Here is an 8,020-nt window from a genome sequence, read left to right as displayed (position 1 = left end):
ATATCAAATCCCTTAATCAGTATTTTGCAGAAGCAGCATATTGTATGCCTCAATCAATATTTGATAAAAGCAGGTACATTATATCAATCCCATTAATCTGTATTTTGTTGAAACAGGTGTATTGCAGGCCTCAATAAATATTTGGTGGAAGCAGTTATATCAATCCCTTTAATCAGTATTTTGTGGAAGCAGGTATATAGAACCCCTTAATTAATATTTGGTAAAAGCAGGTATATTGCAACCCTCAATCAGTATTTTCTGGAAGCAGGTATATCAAACCCCAATCAGTATTTTGTGGAATCAGGCTTATAAAAACCCCTTAATCAGTATTTTGTGGAAGAAGGTATATCGCACCCCTCAATCTATATTTTGTGGAAGCAGGTATATAGAATCCCTTAATCAATATCTGGTGGAAGCTGGTATATTGCACCCCAAAATAAGTATTTTGTGGAAGCAGGTATATCAAACTCCTTCTTCGGTATTTTGTCAAAGCAGGTATATTGCACCTCTCAATTATTATTATTATTTTTTTTTGGGCAACAGGTATTTCACACCAATTGCAAATAGTTGTTCCAATAGAGTTTGTCCCTCTATATACCTGCGATATCGCAGCAGAACCGCACACAGCTGCTGCATAATACAAGTACACTATAGACTTTATATGTTAGAAATTATATTATAGTTATATCACACCCCTCAATTAGTTTTTGGGGGATCAACAGGTAGAAATGGCCTTGCGGTTCGCCTGGCTTTCGCTTTGTGGCGAACTTCGCTCGTTTGCGATGTCCCCCGGTGCCATATTCTTTTACATTGTGAAGAACTTTGACCCATGACACATCCATCAGGTGGTACAGGTCAGCCAATTAAGATGTTTCAGCACCTGGACACACCCCCTACCTTATAAATAAACCCGATCTGGCCACCATTTTACATTCAGTGCTTTGCAAGTGTAGGGAGAGGTTGCTGTGTGGAGCAGGGACAGACTGTTAGAGACACCAAACGCTAGCTAATAGGGCCACAAAAGTCTTTTTAAGGAATGGTATAGGAGTGCTATCGATAGGTGTGACTTACTAAGGGGTGTGATATACTTATATATTTTCTAACATAGAAAGTATATTATAGTTAATTTGTATTGAGCAGCTAAAAACAGCGGCAAATGCTATTGGAACAAATAATTTCAACTGGTGCAATATACCAGTTGCCTCCCCCCAAAAAAAATGATTGAGGCAGGGGTGTGATATACCAATAATATACTTTCTATTTAGAACATTTAGGTAATGCTGCATTTTTATGCAGTTCTGCTGCGTTACCGCAGCTACACAGAGTGACAAATGCTATTGGTAACAACTAATTTCAACTGGTGTAATATATCATTTGCCCCACCAAAAAAGTGATTGAGGCAGGGGTGTGATATACCTAGAATATACTTTCTATATATTGCATTTGGGTAGTGCAGCATTTGTGTGCGATTTTGCTGCATTACCGCAGCTACACAGAGTGACAAATGCTATTGGAGCAAATAATTTCTACTGGTTTGATATACCAGTTGCCCCCCAAAAAAACTGATTGAGGCAGGGGTATGATATACCTTTTTCCACAAATACTGCTCTTCTATAGTGACTTTGCCACAGGTTAATTTTGAAAATGACAGGCAGAGTAAGAGGCAGGCCATTCCGCAAGGGTAGTAGGGGTCGGGCAGGTGCATCAGGCCGGAGCCTAAGTGGGAAGTTGCAGAAGGTGCGTGCGATTACGTCAAAGGACGCACGAGAGTTGGTTGAGTGGCTCACTAGGTCTTCCACTTCTGCACCCTCCTTATCCTTTTTATCTGCACCCTCTTCACTCTCTGCTGAAGACACCACCACCACCATATCCCCTCTTCTTGGCATTGCATCAGGAAGAGGAGGTATCAACGGTCGCCACCCATCACTCGACTTAAAGGAATTATTTTCCTATCCATTCCCATACCTTACCAATGCGTAGCCATTCTTGGCATCGGATGAGGAAGAGGAGGTAGCACCCAGCTGTCTGACGACAGTACCCAGTTTAGCCCAAAGAGGGTGGTCCCCGCTGTTGCTGCATCCTCCGAGATCTCTAATGTCATTGGTGGTGAAGTTGACGATGATGACGTGTTGATGGACGTCACGTGGGTGCCCAAAAGAGAGGAAGAGGAGGGAAGTTCAGAGGGAGAGACGGAGCTGCAGATAGTGAGGATAAGGAGGAGAAGCAGGCAGAACTTACAGTGCACAGGAGGCAAAAAGCAGAAGGCTAATGTATCTGGAATGAGTCATCCACCATGCACGGTCACATCTGGTGCTCCCAGGATGCTGGCACATGGTTCTGCAGTGTGGGCTTTTTTTTATGTGTTGACAATAGTGTTGCCATCTGCAGCCTGTGCTGTCAACGCATAAGTAGCAATAAGCCCAACACTCACCTAGGGATGACTGCCTTAAGAAGGCACCTGGCCTCCCATCACCGAGCCCAGTGGGAACAACACTGTCAGAACCCACAAAGCCACACTCCCAGTGCTCCATGTCCTGCCTCTTCTCCTTCTCCTCTTTTCTCCCATTTGTCCTCCACGCCACCTTCCACTGTGCCATCGTCGCGTTCATCTGGCAAAAGGCAGGCTTCCGTGGCTCAAATGTTTGAGCGTAAAAAGATGATGACACCGGATAACCCTCTTACCAAATGGCTGACTGCCGGCTTGTCGGAGCTGCTAGCCCGCCAACTACTGCCATATAAACTGGTGGACTCACAGGCCTTTAGAAAATTTGTGGCCATTTGCACACCGCAATGGAAGTTCCCCAGAAGGAAATATTTCTCCCAGAAGGGCATCCCGGAGCAATATGGCCACGTTCAGCGCAAATGAATGTATCTCTAGCACACAGTGTCGATGCCAAGATACATCTGACCACAGACATGTGGTCTAGCAAACACGAGCAGGGAAAGTACATAACTTTTACTGCCCAGTGGGGAACCTTCTGATGGCTGTCAAGCATGCAAACCCTGGCACCCATGTGGATTTGGTGTTACCGCCACGGATTGCATGTAGGCCTGCCTCTTCTCCTCCTCCTACTCCATCCTCCCCCTCCCCCTCGGCTGACTCCTCCTTTTCCACTGCTACCGCCTCTTCCTCTGCGTCCCGCAAGCTCCCCAGAACCAATTTGATGTGCCAGGTGAGACGTTGCCATGCTGTGCTATGGCTGTTGTGCCTGGAAATCAAGAACCACTCCTGCACTCCTTTCAGCTTTACGGTCACAGGCCGATCAGTGGCTAACCCCGCTCAATTTGAAAGTTGGTAAAGTGGTGTGCGACAACGATGCCAATCTGCTGATTGTGCTGAAACAGGTCAAAATGACACAAGTGCTGTGCATGGCACATGTCCTGAACTAAGTCGTGCAGCGATATATTGCCCAGGACGTCTTGCAGCAGGCCAGAAAAATCTCTGGCCATTTTAGAAGATCTTACACGTTCATGGCTCGCCTTGCTGATGTTCAGCGGCCACACCACCTGCCCATCAGACGTCTTATTTGTGTTTGCCCGACGAGCTGGAACTCCACCTTGTCTATGCTTGATACGTGCAGTTAACAACTATCTGTACGAACTCTGCGGCAGGACAGGTTCTGTGAAGCATGTTTTTTTTTACTGCACCTGTGGCTTCTCATTCCCGATGCATGCAGGCTTCTGCAGCCATTTGATGTGATCACTAAACTGGTCAGTCGCAGCCAGGGCGCCATCATTGACATCGTACCTTACGCTTTCTTTCTGGAGCATGCATTGAATTGTGTCATTAATAAAGCCGTCGAGGAACAGGAGCAGGAAGATGAGGAAGTTGCAATGCTGGATGAATTCCCAGGGGGGCTACTCCATCTGAGACAAGTCAGCAGACATGTGATGAGGAGTCAGAGGAGGATGGTGCCAGGGTGGAGGAGGAGGAGCAAGAAGAACATGCTTTAAACTTTTCTTGTATCCCTGGTGTTGTCCGTAGCTGGGGGGAGGAGACCGAGGATGACATTTACCTGGATGATGAGCAGGAGCCAGGCTACTCCACCGCTTCCAGTTTAGTGCAAATGGGGGCTTTTGTGCTCCAATGTCTGAAGAGGGACACACGTATAAAAAGCATAAAGGGCAAGGACCAGTACTGGGTGGTGGCAACGCACTTAGACACCTTGTACAAAAACAACATGCTACCAGCATCACAGAGGGCTGTCAGAATGCAGCACTTCAAGGCCTTGCTTCGAGAAATGCTGCATTCTGCTTTTGCAGGCGCTGGCAGAGGAATTTCCACTCACAGCTGCGGGTACCAATCCAACAGCGCATACAAGAAGAGGGCGGGTTTAAGATGCTTTGGTCACTTCGCACATGAGATCATTCTTGCAGCCAACCCATCAACAGCTGCCCTCCAGATCCAGCCTCAGGGAACGCCTAGACCAACAGGTGTCCAACCACGTCAGGTTAACGGCCGATGTGGACGCTATGAGAAGAGAGGAACCCCTGGAATACTGGGTTTGCAAGCTTGACCTGTGGTCAGAGCTGGCACAATTTGCCATGAAACTCTTGGCTTGACCCTTGTCTAATGTCCTGTCCGAAAGGACAATCAGCGCAGCAGGTGGGATCGTGACCGAAAAGCACTCTCACCTAGCTCACAACAGCGTGGACTACCTCACATTTCAAAAAATGAATTAGGCATGGATCTCAGAGGAATTCAACAACTGTGATGACCACATTTAATTGAATTTCCTCATGCCAGACCACACATATCCTACAACACCAAGAATAAAGAAAGATCCCTGCCATATGTAAATATTGAGGCAAAAAAAGCCTTTTCTGTGCATTGAATGCCTAATGTTTTGGGCCTCGGAGGAATTCAACACCTGTGAATGCATATTTTTTGGTGGCGTGTAATACTCTGGCCTGCAGTAAAATTGATATCCAATGACTGTGTAATCTACCTCTAGCCATATACTTACTTGATTTTTTTCTCTCTGCTGAATACATACTTTTTGAGGCCTGTAGTACACTGGGCTGCTGTAAAATTGATATCCAATGACCGTGTAATCTACCTCCAGCCACAAAATTAATTGTTCATTTCTGTCTGCTGAATGCATAATTTTTGGGGACTGTAGTTCATTGGCCTGCTGTTAAAATCTACCTCCAGCCACATACTCACTTGTTCTTTTCTTTCTGCTGAATGCATAATTTTTGGGGCCTGTAGTCCACTGGCCAGCTGTAAAATTGATATACAATGACCGTGTAATCTAACTCCAGCCACATACTTACCTGTTCTTGTCTGTCCGCTGAATGCATCATTATTAGGGCCTGTAGTCCACTGGTCTGTTATAAAATTGATATCCAATCACTGTCTAAACTACCTCCAGTCACATACTTACTTCTTTTCTTTCTGCAGAATGCATAGTTTTGGGGCCTGTAGTCCACTGGCCAGCTGTAAAATTGACATCCAATGACCGTGTAATCAACCTCAAGCCACATACTTATTTGTTCTTTTCTGTACGGTGAATGCATATTTTTGGACACTATAGTCCATTGACCTGCTGTTAAAATCTCCCTCCAGCCACATACTCACTTGTTCTTTTTAGAATGCTGAATGCATAATCCTTTGGGCCTGTAGTCCACTGGACTGCTGTAAAATTGATTTCCAATGACTGTGTAATCTACCTCCAGCCACATAATTGCTTGTTCTTTTCTTTCAGCTAAATGCATACTTTTTGGGGCCTCTAGTCCACTGGCCAGTTGTAAAATTGACATCCAGTTACCGTGTAATCTACCACCAGCCACATACTTATTTGTTCTTTTCTGTACAGTGAATGGATATTTTGGGGGACTGTAGTCCATTGGCCTGCTGTGAAAATCTACCTCCAGCCACATACTTACTTGTTCTTTTCAGAATGCTGAATGCATAATTTTTGGGGCATATAGTCCACTGGCCTGCTATAAAATTGATTTCCAATGATCGTGTAATCTACCTCCAATCACATTCTTACTTGTTCTTTTCTGTCCGGTGAATGAATACTTTTTGGGGCCTGTAGTCCACTGGACAGCTGTAGAATTGATATACAATGACCATGTAATCTACCTCCAGCCAGATACTTACTTATTCTTTTCTGTCCTCTGAATGCATCATTTTTGGGGCTTGTAGTCCACTGGCCTACAGTAAAATAGATTTCCAATGATCGTGTAATCGACCTCCAGCCACATACTTATTTGTTCTTTTCTGTCCGCTGAATGCATAATTTTTGGGGCCTGTAGTCCACTGGCCTACTGTAAAATTGATATCCAATGACCATGTAATATACCTCCAGCCACATACTTATTTGTTCTTTTCTGTACAGTGAATGGATATTTTGGGGGACTGTAGTCCATTGGCCTGCTGTGAAAATCTACCTCCAGCCACATACTTACTTGTTCTTTTCAGAATGCTGAATGCATAATTTTTGGGGCATATAGTCCACTGGCCTGCTGTAAAAGTGATATCCAATGACCGTGTAATCTACCTCCAGCCACATATTTACTTGTTTTTTTCTGTTGGCTGAATGCATAAATTTTGGGGACTGTAGTCCACTGGACAGCTGTAGAATTGATATACAATGACCATGTAATCTACCTCCAGCCAGATACTTACTTATTCTTTTCTGTCCTCTGAATGCATCATTTTTGGGGCTTGTAGTCCACTGGCCTACAGTAAAATAGATTTCCAATGATCGTGTAATCGACCTCCAGCCACATACTTATTTGTTCTTTTCTGTCCGCTGAATGCATAATTTTTGGGGCCTGTAGTCCACTGGCCTACTGTAAAATTGATATCCAATGACCATGTAATATACCTCCAGCCACATACTTGCTTGTTCTTTTCTTTCTGCTGAATACATAATTTTTGGGGCCTGTAGTCCACTGGCTAGCTGTAAAATGGATATCCAATGACCGTGTATTCTACCTCCAGCCACATACTTACCTGTTCTTTTCTGTCCGCTGAATGCATAATTATTGGGGCCTGTTGTCCACTGGTCTTCTATAAAATTGATATCCAATCACTGTGTAAACTACCTTCAGCCAGATACTTACTTGTTCTTTTCTGTCCTCTGAATACATAATTTTTGGGACCTGTAGTCCACTGGCCTGCAGTAAAATTGATTTCCAATGACCGTGTAATCTACCTCCAGCCACATACTTATTTGTTCTTTTCTGTAGGGTGAATGCATATTTTGGGGGGCCTGTAGTACACTGGCCTGCTGTAAAATTGATATCCAATGACCATGTAATCTACCTCCAGCCGCAAATTTACTTGCTCTTTTCTGTACGGTGAATGAATAATTGCCACGGCCTAGGAGGAATTCACACCAGTGACGACCACTTGTTATCAAATTTCTACTATTATCATTTTTTTTTTTTCACAAGGTGGGATTTCTAGGCTCAAACAGGGCACATTTCATTTTAAAAATTCATTTTTATTTATTAAAAAAACATCAAAATTTACCCAAAATTTGGAAACATTTGCATATTTCCAAGTTTCAATTTCTCTACTCCTATAATACATAGTAATTATTACAAAAATAATTATTACTTTACATTTCCCATATGTCTACTACATGTTTGGATCATTTTGGAAATAACATTTTATTTTTTGGGGATGTTAGAAGGCTTAGAAGTTGAGAAGCAAATCTTGAAATTTTCCAGAAATTTTCAAATACCCACTTTTTAATGACCAGTTCAGGTCTGAAGTCACTTTCTTGTGGCTTACATAATAGAAACCACCCAAAAATGGCCCCATTATCGAAACTACACCCCTCAATATATTTAAAACTGATTTTACAAACGTTGTTAACCATTTAGGTGTTCCACAAGAGTTAATGGCAAATGGAGCAAAAATTTGTGAATTTTGATTTTTGTGCAAATTTTCCATATTAATCAATTTTTTCCAGTAACAAAGCAAGGGTTAACAGCCAAACAAAACTCAAGATTTATTGCCCTGATTCTGTAGTTTGCAGAAACACCCCATATGTGGCTG

The sequence above is a fragment of the Bufo gargarizans genome, chromosome 6, assembly GCF_014858855.1.
Source record: "Bufo gargarizans isolate SCDJY-AF-19 chromosome 6, ASM1485885v1, whole genome shotgun sequence".
NCBI classification, from domain to species: Eukaryota; Metazoa; Chordata; class Amphibia; order Anura; family Bufonidae; genus Bufo; species Bufo gargarizans.
This window is presented reverse-complemented; position numbering follows the sequence as displayed.